The following is a 12,881-nucleotide window of genomic DNA, read 5'->3' as shown; positions in this document are numbered from 1 at the left end:
CCTACATTGTGTGGATAATCTGCTCTAATCAACCTATTGATTTAAATGTTAGTCCCATCTGGAGTTCCTGTTGTGTTGCGTGGCTGTGGGTAGGCCAGCAGGTGCAGCTCCCATTCAACCCCCAGCCTGGGAACTTCCATGTGCTGCTGCAGGTGTGGGCTGTAAAAATAAATAAATAAATGTTAATTCCATCGAAAAATACCTTCACAGAGACATCTAGATTCAGGTTCGACCAAACACCTTGGCCTAGTCAAATTAACACATAAAATTAACCGTCACACTAACCCCTACAAATGCTTATTCTGTCCGGGCATGTTTCTAAATTCTTTACATGTATGAACCCATCTACCCCTAACATGAGATAGGGTTATTATTATTTCCTCTTTTAAAGATGAGGCACATGGAGTTCCCGTCATGGCTCAGTGGTTAACGAATCCAACTAGGAACCATAAGGTTGTGGGTTCAATCCCTGGTCTCGCTCAGAGGGTTAAGGATCTGGCATTGCTGTGAGCTGTGGTGTAGGTCGAAGACACAGCTCAGATCCCGAGTTGCTGTGACTGTGGTGTAGGCCAGAGGCTACAGCTCCGATTAGACCCCTAGCCTGGGAACCTCTATATGCCGCGAGTTCGGCCCTAGAAAGGACAAAAAAAAAAAAAAAAATTCTAAAAAAAGAAAAAAAAGATGAGGCGCAGATTAGGTAGTTGGCCTGAGGTCATATAGTTTGTAAGTGCATCCTGGAACTTGAATCTTTGTGACTGGTCCCAGAGTTTATATTATTTACCTCTCAAGAATAGGAAAGTGAAAGCTGAACTCATTGATACCTTATATGTTCTTCCTGCTGCCCTATAAATATCTTTGCCTGTATTATTACCTGCTGGAAATCAACTTTTTACAGAAACCTTACATAAGTTCAGACAATAGCCCTTTGATGTGATAGCGCTATCTTTATTTTACAGCTGAAGAACCTTGGAGGCACAGAGCCATTAATAACTTTGCCCCAGGCCACACAGTAATAAGTGGAATAGCAAGGATTCAAACCCAGGACTCTCAGTTTCCAAAGTCTGTCCCCCCCTCACCACACTGTCTCCCTGTACATAATTCATCAATGTTAGAATTACTTATCTGTGTTTTGAAGATTTCACTTTAACCAGAGTTGGCTTTGCTGATTAACAAAAACTTTGATTCTGCTTTGCTGCATTCCACAAGTAAAATACACTGTACACATGAGCATAAATTTCTGACTACTTCGTGCACTAGGAAAGAATGTAGGTGGTAGTTAAAGTAAACGGAAAGAGAAAAAAAGAACATTTCCTGCTTTACCAGCTAGGGTTTAGATGTATCAGCTGCTAGGGGCCCGCAGCATTTAGAGAAATTGCAAGGAGCAAGCACATCACTCTGAGGCACTCAAGCAGGAGAAAATGAAGAGTTAGCCTAGAATTTACGTTGAACCCGAGTAGTGAATTCCCTTCAACTCAGTCTGCTGGCAAGAGCATTGGTGGAAAGGAAAATATTCAACAGAAATCGCCCCTTTCGCAGTGTTGGCCCTGGAATTAGGTGAACTTACTGTGAGCCTGTTTGGAAGTGAGTGAGAGAGAACGTTTCGTTCAGGAAGAGGCCTGCTTTCCCGGTGGGAGAAGGCAGAGCACACTGTTGGCTGTTGATAAGGATCGTACTGGAGTCATGTTCGCCCACCATGGACTTTTCACCTCTGCCTTCTTAACTCACTGACTGCATTTACAGTGTGGGAGAGGAAAGGCCCCAGAAGTTTTTCGACGGTTCCAGAAGTCATTATGATCCAAGAATTTTAGAGCTGGGAGATATCTTTGGACTATTTTTCTCCTCTTCTTCTCTCCTTCATTTTTCAGAAAATTAAATACAGACTTTGAGAGGCAAAGAGATGTGTCCAGCACCACAGGGCTGGTAATCACAGGCTGGGATCTAGGCCAGATTTCTAGTATCTTAGCCAAGGACTCATCCTACTTCTTCACACCATATGAGATCAGAGTCCTTCTTGACTTTAGACCATCTATCAATGTTAGGAATTTTTATCATTCCCTGACCTTGTCTAGAACACTCTACCTAGTTCTGAGCTTGCTCGTCTCTGACAGGGTTTCCTGCTCACAGGAAGTCTCTTCTTTCTTCTCTCTTTTATTTGTTCAATAAGTGGCTGTTCACTCATTCAAATAATGTTTATTTAATCCGTCCTTCTATACACCAGAAACTATTCTGGCAGCTATAGCAGTGAACTAAATAGACAAAATTTCTGCTCTCGTGGAACATACATTCTAGAGAAAGGAATAGAAAACAAGACGGATAAATGTATTCTTCGATAGCTATAACCACGAATGGTCAGTAGAAACATAAACGATGAATAATGGGCTAGAGAAGGGAATATGTGCTCTTTGAGGGGCAGAAGCCAGGGAAAGCCTGGCATTCAGGGGGCAGGAACCCTAATGAAGGGAGGGAACAGACCCTGCGTATATTTGGAGGGAAATTATTCCAGGCGGAAGAAAAGGCAAGCACAGAGGCCCTGCAGCCGAGGGGCAAGGAAGCCAGTAAGACGGGAACAGAGATAACGAGTGCAGTTATGCAGAACTGAGCTCAGAGAGAAGGCAGAGTTGGAATTCCCGTTGTGGCTCAGAGGTTAACGAATCCGACTAGGAACCATGAGGTTGCGGGTTTGATCCCTGGCCTTGCTCACTGGGATAAGGATCCAGCGTTGCCGTGAGCTGAGGTGTAGGTCACAGATGCGGCTCGGATCCCGCATTGCTGTGGCTCTGGCCTAGGCTGGCGGCTACAGCTCCGATTCGACCTCTAGCCTGGGAACCTCCATATGCCAAGGGAGAGGCCCTAGAAAAGGCAAAAAGAAAAAAGAAAAAAAAAAAGAGAGAAGGCAGAGTCTGTAAGGCATCTATAAGACCAAGAGAAGATAGGAAAAGGAAAACAAAGGACAGGATAGAAAAGAAAAGGAATTTGGGCTTTATTCTCAGTGTGGAAAGACCTGGGGAGAGAGAGTAGATGAGTGTTGAGAAGTGTTTGTGATCCAAGGTGGATCACTCACGTTGCTGTGTAGAGAAGGAACCGTGAGCAGGCAGGGGTAGCAACTAGAAGACTAAATAGACAAAATCCTCTAAGCGGAGCTGGAAGAGAATCAAGAGTTTGACCTTGGGGGTGTTAAATTGTGATGCTTGGCTCATCTACGAGGAAGCTCTTGTATAGGACCTAGATGTATTCATCTGTGGTTCCAGGGAAAAGTCAAGTCAAGAGTCATCAGTGTGCAGATGGAATTTAAAGCCCTGTGGATGAGATTACCCAGGGAGAAAGAAGGATAGAGAAGAGAGGAGCCTGGAAGTCAGAGCCCTGGGATTTCTGCAGAATTAATTAATTTATTTATTTATTTTGCTTTTTAGGGCCGTACCCAGGCAGCATATGAAGGTTCCCAGGCTAGGGATCTAATCTAATTGGAGCTACAGCTGCCGGCCTACACCACAGCCACATCAGATCTGAGCTGTGTCTGTGACCTACACCACAGCTCTTGGCAATGCCTGATCCTTAACCCACTGGGTGAGGCCAGGAATCGAACTGGCAACTTCATGGTTCCTCGTCGGATTCGTTTCCACTGTGCCACAACGGGAACTCCGGATTTTGCAGAATTTAGAAGCTGGCAAAAGGAAGAGGTTTGGGCAAAGGAGACCAAGAAGGAGTAGCAATGAGGTAGGAGGAAAGCCAATAAAAAGTGAGAGGAAAGCAATAGAGAAAATTTCAAGAAGGTAGATGTAAGCAGCTATCTCAAATGTAGTTAGAGATTAAATAGATTGAGGCCGATGAACTGATTAAACCTGACTGTGTAGAGGTCATTGAAAACCCAGTCAAGACTTGTGTCCGTGTGGTGGGGCACATAAACCCGATTGGCATGAGTTCAAGAGAGAATGAGGAGTAAGGGAACAAACTAAACCCCTCCCATTTGGGGAGTTTCCTTCGTGGCACAGTGGTTAACGAATCCGACTAGGAACCATGAGGTTGCGGCTTTGATCCCTGGCCTCACTCAGCAGATTAGGGATCCGGCATTGCCTTGGGCTATGGTGTAGGTCGCAGATGCGACTTGGATCCCACCTTGCTGCGGCTGTGGCTTCAGCTGATGGCTACAGCTCCGATCAGACCCCCTAGCCTGAGAACCTCCATATGCCACGGGAGCAGCCCCAGAAAAGGCAATAAAAGTAAATAAAACCCTCCCATTTTAAGGTTTTAAGGTGGAATAGGAACGAACTAGTAACAGAGGAGTGTTTGTTGAAGATGTGGAACATGGCCGCATGTATACATGCAGATGAGGATAATTTTGAAGCCAATGAGTGACTGACCTGCAAGAAAAGGAAAGAAGAAAAGAGCAAATTAGTCATCTAGGATAGTGGAGAATTTAGGACACTCAGGTGAGAGAGCAGCATAGCCAGACAGCTCTAAGGACCCACTTGAGGTTAGGTTCATGAATTTGCTGTGAGACCTGCTAGCACACGTTTATGTCCTCCTCGGGCCATATTCAGCTACTTGCATGCAGCTGCTGATTTAGATGAAGAGTTAGATTTAACCAGGTTCGGATTTAGCAATGTGGGTATGACAAAGCAGGAGAGGGGCAAGGAAGGTGAGAAACTATAACAATGGGACATGGAATCCAAGCTGGATAAACAGAGAAGAGAGGGCATGGGTGGTGCCATGGAAATTAAAAAGCTGGCAAGGAGTTCCTGTCGTGGCTCAGTGGTTAACGAATCCAACTAGGAACCATGAGGTTTCAGGTTCAATACCTGGCCTTGCTCAGTGGGATAAGGATCCAGCATTGCTGTGAGCTGTGATGTAGGTCACAGATGCCACTCAGATCCCACCTAGGCTGGTGGCAACAGCTCTGATTAGACCCCTAGCCTGGGAATTTCTGTGTGCTACAAGAGCGGCCCCGGAAAAGGCAAAAAGACAATAAATGAATAAATAAATAAATTAATTAAAAAGCTGGCAAGATCAATAGATTGGAGATACTGGCCATTGTACAAACCCAGGACAGTGTCTTTTTTTCCCCAAAATACTCTAAAATGTGAATGACCAGTGAATAGCGTATAAAGATACTCCCTCCATGCATTTAATGAGAAGATAGATGCTTATTAACACACAAAAAAATGAATTTATAATAAGAGAATTCTAGGGGTATCTGACAGAATAATGGAGGACTAGAGAAGAAAAGAACCTTAATAATACTATTTAAGAACTTTTCACTTGACCTAAGTGTAAGGCCGACAGTATTCCTTGGGGTCCAGAATACATGGTGACCCATTGCTTTCTTGGTACCAGAAGGGAGTTATTCATCAACCAGAAGTCTAACAAGGTGAAGTGGAAATCCACCTGATCTTGAAAGGTCAAGACATGTTATACACATAATACAGGAACTGGAATTTCTATTATGAACTTCTTTATTCATATATTTTCCAAAGAACGAACATGAGGAAAGGTGGACTGTCTTAATAGTTGATTTCAATCACCATTTAGATGTAGTGAGTTCTGTGGATATAGATATATAAACATACATATATGTGTGTGTTTGTACATATATATATATATATATATATAGAGAGAGAGAGAGATGTTCTCTGCCTTCAAGGAATTTGTAAATCCTAAGCGTATAGGAACTAAATATGAATGAACATGAAAAATTATGATATACACATATGTATACATAAGAAATACCAAACAATTAATCAAAGTGATGACAATAGGAATAGACTACTAAAAAAATTAATAGATTTACTAGTATAGCCATTATTGAGAAACTAATATAGTTGCTCCCAGAAGATAAGCTCCAATATGTATTGTGGTAGAGACAGCCAAATGCCTAATTCCATGTCTACGCCACCTTCCTTCTTAGTAACAGACCCTGATTTTTTTTAAATTTTACTGAAGTATAGCTGACTTGCGATGCTGTGTTAATTTCTGCCATACAGCAAATTGATTCAGTTATACATATACACATATCCATTCTTTTTTAGATTCTTCTCCCACGTAGGCCATGACAGAACACTGAGTTTCCTGTGCTACTCAGCAGGTCTCCAATGACCATCCATTCTAAATACAATAGCGTGCATGTGCCAAAAGCAACTCCCCCCTTTCCCCTTTGGTAACATAAGTTTGTTTTTGAAGTCTATGAGTACAGACCTCTGGTTTTGGTTTTTGTGTGTATGTGTGTGTGTATCTTTTTGTCTTCTCTAGAGCCACACCCATGGCATATGAAGGTTCCCAGGCTAGGGGTCTAATCGGAGCTATAGCTGCCGGCCTACGCCAGAGCCACAGCAACGCCAGATCCAAGCCACATCTGCAACCTACACCACAGCTCATGGTTAAGCCAGATCCTTAACCCACTGAGAGAGGCCAGGGATCAAACTTGCAAGCTCATAGTTCCTAGTCAGATTCGTTAACCACTGAGCCACAGTGGGAACTCCATGGTTTTGTTTTTTTTGTTTTATTTAGGGTCACACCTGTGGCATGTGGAGGTTCCCAGGATAGGGGTCAAATCGGAGCTACAGCTGCAGGCCTACACCACAGCCACAGCAACTTGGGCTCCAAGCCACATCTGTGACCTACACCACAGCTCACAGCAACACTGGTTTCTTAACCCACTGAGTGAGGCCAGGGATGGAACACGCAACCTCATGATTCCTAGTCGGGTTTGTTTCTGCTGCACCACAGTGGGAACTCCAGACCTCTGGTTTTTATTTGGACATACTGCTGGCCAAAAAAAAAAGTATTATTTCCAGGCCTCCCTTATAATTAGTGTGGTTGTGCTGTTAAATTCATGCCATAAGATGTAATTGGAAACATGTGGACTTGCAGAAAGTTACAATACAAAGGACAGAGGCACGCCCTTCTGTTATTCTCCTTTCCTGGACTAAGGACATGATGACTAGAACTTAAGAGTCATCTTGAATCGTGACACGACATGGTATAGATGGCAGAGCAGTAGGGTAGGAGGTCAGATCTTTGGTGAACATAGAGCAACCATGACAGCCCTGGAAGGCTCAGCTCTGGACTTCTTTCATATGAGAGATAAACCTCGAAAGCCTTTAAGTTATTGTAATTTGGGGACTTTCTGTCATGAGCTGCCAAATCTGATCATAACACACACACACACACATTTGTCATTGTAGCTACCACGGTCTCTAGCATAATATTTTACAAGTATTAGTCATTCAGTAAATATTTGATGACTCAATGCCATCATTTGTGATGGTGATTTTGCTTCTAAAAGTGCTGTTTAGTGGAAATTTTGATGATGTTTCCCAAGTTATAGCAGTTTTTTCTGTTGTCTGTAACCAAAGGAGCCTCTGAAAGTGATATATATGCTTATATTTATTTATACAAATATAAGTATATATATACTTATATTTGCTTACATATATATATTTGCTCACATTTATATATGTAAGCAAATATAAGTAAGGCTATAGATTTTATTCACAAATATTTACAAAATATTTGCTCTTAAAATTGCCCTATGGGAGTTCCTCAGGTTAAGAACCCAACATAGGGAGTTCCCATCGTGGCTCAGTGGTTAACAAATCCAACTAGGAATCATGAGGTAGTGGGTTTGATCCCTGGCCTTGCTCAGTGGGTTGAGGATCTGGCGTTGCTGTGAGCTGTGGTGTAGGTTGCAGATGGGCTCGGATCCCACCCATCAGTGCTGAGAATCTCCAGGGCAAACAACAATCCAGGTGGGATCACAGCCCTGCCCCTCAGTAAACAAGCTGCCTAAAGACCCCCCCAGGCACACAGTTGCCTCTAATCCCATCCAGAGACAAAGCCCCACCCACCAGAGGGATAGGAATCAGCTCCACCTACCAGTGGGCAGGCATCAGTCCCTCCCATCAGAAAGCCTACAGCAAGCCCCCATACCAACTTCAGCCACAGCGGGGGCAGACACCAGAAGTAAGAGAAGCTACAACTATTATCTGTAAAAAGGTCACCACACCAAAAACCTATAAAAATGAAAAGACAGAGAACTATAACTCAGATGAGGGAGAAAGAAAAAACCCTAAAAAATCAGCTAAGTTATCAGGAGATTCTCAGCCTCCAGAAAAAAGACTTTAGACTGTTGATGCTGAAGATGATGCAAGACATTGGAAATAAACTGGAGGCAAAGATGGATAACTTACAGGAAACACTGAGCAAAGAGATACAAGATCTAAAACTTAAACAAGAAAAGATGCAAAATACAATAACTGAAATAAAAAAGTCACTAGAAGCAGCCAACAGCAGAATACAGGAGGCAGAAGAACGAATAAGCGAGGTGGAGGACAGATTAGTGGAAATTACGGATGCGGAACAGAAAGGAGAAAAAAGATTGAAAACAAATGAAGAGAGTCTCAGAGAACTCTGGGACAACATTAAATGCACTAACATCCATATTATAGGGGTGCCAGAAGGAGAAGAGAGAGAGAAGGGGACAGAAAAAATATTCCAAGAGATAATAGCCGAAAACTTCCCTAACATGGGAAAGGAACCACTCACTTAAATCCAGGAAGCACAACAAGGACCATATAAAATAAACCCCAGGAGGAACACACCGAGACACATAATAATCAAACTGACCAAAACTAAAGACAAAGAGAAAATCTTGAAAGCAGCTAGGGAAAAGAAACAAATAACATACAAGGGAACCCCAATAAGGTTGTTGGCAGATTTTTCAGCGGAAACTCTGCAGGCCAGAAGGGAGTGGCATGATATTCTTAATGTGATGAAAGGAAAAAACCTCCAACCAAGATTACTTTACCCAGCAAGGCTCTCATTCAGATTTGAAGGAGAAATCAAAAGCTTTACCGATAAGCAAAAGCTGAGAGAATTCAGCAACACTAAATCAGCTTTACAACAAATACTAAAGGAACTTCTCTAGGCAGAAAAGAAAAGGCCGCAACCAGAAACAAAAATGCCACAAATGATATGGCTCACCAGTAAAGGTATATATACAGTAAAGATACAAAATCATCCATGCACAATTATGCCACCAAAATCAGAAATCATGAGAAGAGAAGGGTACAAATGCAGGACACTTAAAACAATCTCACATATACATAGACTCTTACATCAAAACTTCAGAATAACTGCAAACCAAAAATCTACAATTGATAAACAAACAAGTAAGAAAAATCAACTCCAATACAGCATTAAAGATAGTCATCAAAAAAAGACAAAAGACAAAAGACAAAAAAAAAAAGATAGTCATCAAACCAGAAGAGGAGAGAACAAGAGAAGGAGGGAAGAAAAAAGAGCAGCAAAAACAAATCCAAAGCAATTCATAAAATGGCAATAAGAACATACATATCAATAATTACCTTCAATGTTAATGGACTAAATACCCCAACCAAAAGATACAGACTGGCTGAATGGATACAAAAACAAGATCCATATATATGCTGTCTTCAAGAGACCCACTTCACTTCTAGGGACACATACAAATTGAAAGTGAGAGGATAGAAGAAAATTGTCCATGCAAACGGGAATCAAAAGAAAGCTCAAGTAGCAATACTCATATTAGACAAAATAGACCTTAAAATGAAGAATATCTTAAGGGACAAGGAAGGTCACTACCTAATGATCAGAGGATCAATCCAAGAAGAAGATACAACATTTTAAAATATCTACGCACCCAATATATAAGGCACCACAATATATAAGGCAACTGCTAACAACCTTAAAAGGAGAAATCGACAATAACACAACCATAATGGGGGACTTTAACACCCCACTTACAGCAATGGACAGATCATCCAGACAGAAAATCAATAAGGAAACACAGGCCCTGAATGAAGCATTAGACCAGATGGACTTCATAGATATTTATAAAACATTCCATCCAAAAACAACAGAACACACATTCTTCTCAAGTGCACATGGAACATTCTCTTAAGATTGATCACATCCGGGGCTACAAATCAAGCCTTGGTAACTTTAAGAAAATCAAAATCGCATCAAGTATCTTTTCCGACCACAACACTATGCAACTGGAGATCAACAAGAAAAAAACTGCAAAAAACACAAACACATGGAGACTAAACAACATGCTACTAAACAGCAAATGGATCACTGAAGAAATCAAAGCAGAAATTAAAAAATACCTAGAAGCAAATAACAACAAAGATATGACACTCCAAAACCTGTGGGATGCAGCAAAAGCCATTCTAAGAGGAAAGTTATAGCAATGTAATATCCCCTACACATAGAACAGAGCCAATTTCTCAAAATATATTTATTAAATAAATGGGTGAATGGATGAATGAATGAATCCTTCCTTTCCTTGCAAAGTCTTTGCTGCATCAAGAACTGTGCCGTGGGGAGTTCCTGTTGTGGCTCAGTGGTAACAAATCTGGCTAGTAACCATGAGGACACGGGTTCTATCCTTGGCCTTGCTCAGTGGATTAAGGTTCTGGTGCTGACATGAGCTGTGGTGTAGGTTGCAGCTTGGATCTGGCATTGCTCTGGCTGTGGTATAGGCTGGCAGCTGGAGCTCCGATTTGACCCCTAGCCTGGCTGCGGATGCAGCCCTAAAAAGACAAAACAAAACAAAACAAAACAAGAAAAGAACTGTGCTCTGGGAAACTGCATCAAGGAAATACCATGTGAAATTGGCCCCTATCAAAAAATTCCTAGGCACACTAGTTAGTTCACCTCTGAGTCATGGAGGCAGAAAAGAAAACAGAACTTAAAATTAACCTAAATAATTCTGTTCTCATTTGAGAACAGGGTTTTGGTTCCTTTCTTCTTCAGCAGTTTTGACGTTTTAGACCTTTCAACGTTTGCTGTTCTTTACTTCACACCTTGTATGGCACAAAACAGTAGGGCTGATTAAAAAAATAAGTAAAACAACCCTCAGATCCACCAAAGCCTTAATTATCGGTGCAAAAAAGAGTTCAGCCTGATTATTTCAACCAGAATCCTTTGAAAATTTCCAAATCCCCACGGGCAAGTGTCTGCCTGGCTTTCCCCTCCATGTCTTCTTTGTGTGAACACTGGTGTCCTTGATCTGTTTTTAAAGTCCTCCTTTTCATCTCTTTTCATGTTTTTCATTTGCCCCCACTTTCCCCATCTGCTGCCCCTATTTGAATTCATGGACTGGTGGAGCAGCTGGAGCAGGAGATGCCTATGCTTTTGTGTCCCTTTATAATTTCTTCCACATCTTTTAGTTACTTTATCTCAGTTCAGTTATATTGAGCCAATGTTTGTGAAGTAGCTACTGTGCCAGACACTTGCTAGGCCTTGGCAACACTGAAATTATCAAACAATTCCTGCTTCTGGTATTTTGCAGTTTTAGCAGTCTCCATCTCACTCAGTTGTGTTAGGATTGTAAGCTTCTTGAAGTTTCTCTATGGGTTTACAATAGCTTACACAGGAGTTGCCATTGTGGCCCAGCAATTTAAGAACCTGACAAGTATCCACAAGCATGTGGTTTTTGATCCCTGGCCTTGCTCAGTGGGTTAAGGATCCATCGTTGTTGCAAGCTGTGGCAAAGGTTGCAATTGTGGCTTGGATCTGGTGTTGCTGTGGCTGTGATATAGGCCAGTAGCTGCAGCTCCAATTCAACCCCTAGCCTGGGAACTTCCACATGCAGCAAGAACCACGGTAAAAAGAAAAAAAAAGAGAATAGCTTACACATATGTAATGTTTATTCATATGGGAAATGAATTAAACAGAATCAGTAATGAACCTGGAATTTATTTTCTTTCTTCTACTCCTATTTAATCCAATTGTGTCTACCTGTGATACAATAAGAAATACGTATTTGGTCTTTGTCCCCAGTTCCTGACACAGAGCTCCTACATCCCTTGGAATTTCATGAGTGATAGGAATATCTTTTGTTCTAATGGGGTGACTCTTGCTGGCCACAAAGATAGCTTCATAATTTGGGCTGGTTGCCAGAAAGACCAAGACTTGATTACAGGCTTAGAATTTTCTTTCTTTCTTTTTTTTTTTTTTTTTTTTGCCTTTTAGGGCTGAACTCATGGGATATGGAGATTTCCAGGCTAGGGGTCGAATCGGAGCTACAGCCGCCAGCCTATACCACAGCCATAGCAAGGCCAGATCCGAGCAGTGTCTTCAACCTACACCACAGTTCACAGCAACGCCAGATCCTTAAGCCACTGAGAAAGACCAGGGATTGAACCCACAACCTCATGGTTCCTAACTGGATTTGTTTCCACTGTGCCATGATAGGAACTCCAGAGGCTTAGAACTTTCAATCCCACTTCCAACCTCCAGAGAGGGAAGAGGACTAGAGATTGAGCTTATCACCAATGGCCATGATTTAATCAGTCATGCCTCCACAATCAAAATCTCCATGAACACCCTTAAACAGTGAGGTTCTGGAAGCTTCTAGGTTGATGAACACGTGAGATTCTAGAAGGGTGGCGTGAAAGCTTGCACCCTTTCCCCCCTGCTTTGCTCTGTGAATGTCTTCTACTTGGCCATTCCTGCGTTGTAACCTTATAATAAATCAGTAGCAGAAACTAAACTATTTTCCTGGGTTCCATAAGCCATTCTAGCAAATTACAAACCTGTACAGTCATGGGAACCTTGATTTGTAGCTGGTTGGTAAGAAGTACAGTGGTAGCATGAAGTAAGGGCAGGCTCATGGGACTTTGCTAACTCCAGGTTAATTAGTATCAGAATGGAATTGAATTGTAGAACACCTGTTTGGTGCCCAGGGAGAACTGGTTGGTGAAAAAAAAAAAAAAAAACCCTCACACTTGGTGTCAGAAGTATTGTGAGGAAAATGTCTTGAGTATATACCTAGGAACTGTTGGATCATTTGCATTCAGAATATATAAAGAACTCTAGTAATTCAATAATGGAAAGATAAC

The sequence above is a fragment of the Phacochoerus africanus genome, chromosome 10, assembly GCF_016906955.1.
Source record: "Phacochoerus africanus isolate WHEZ1 chromosome 10, ROS_Pafr_v1, whole genome shotgun sequence".
Taxonomy (NCBI): domain Eukaryota; kingdom Metazoa; phylum Chordata; class Mammalia; order Artiodactyla; family Suidae; genus Phacochoerus; species Phacochoerus africanus.
This window is presented reverse-complemented; position numbering follows the sequence as displayed.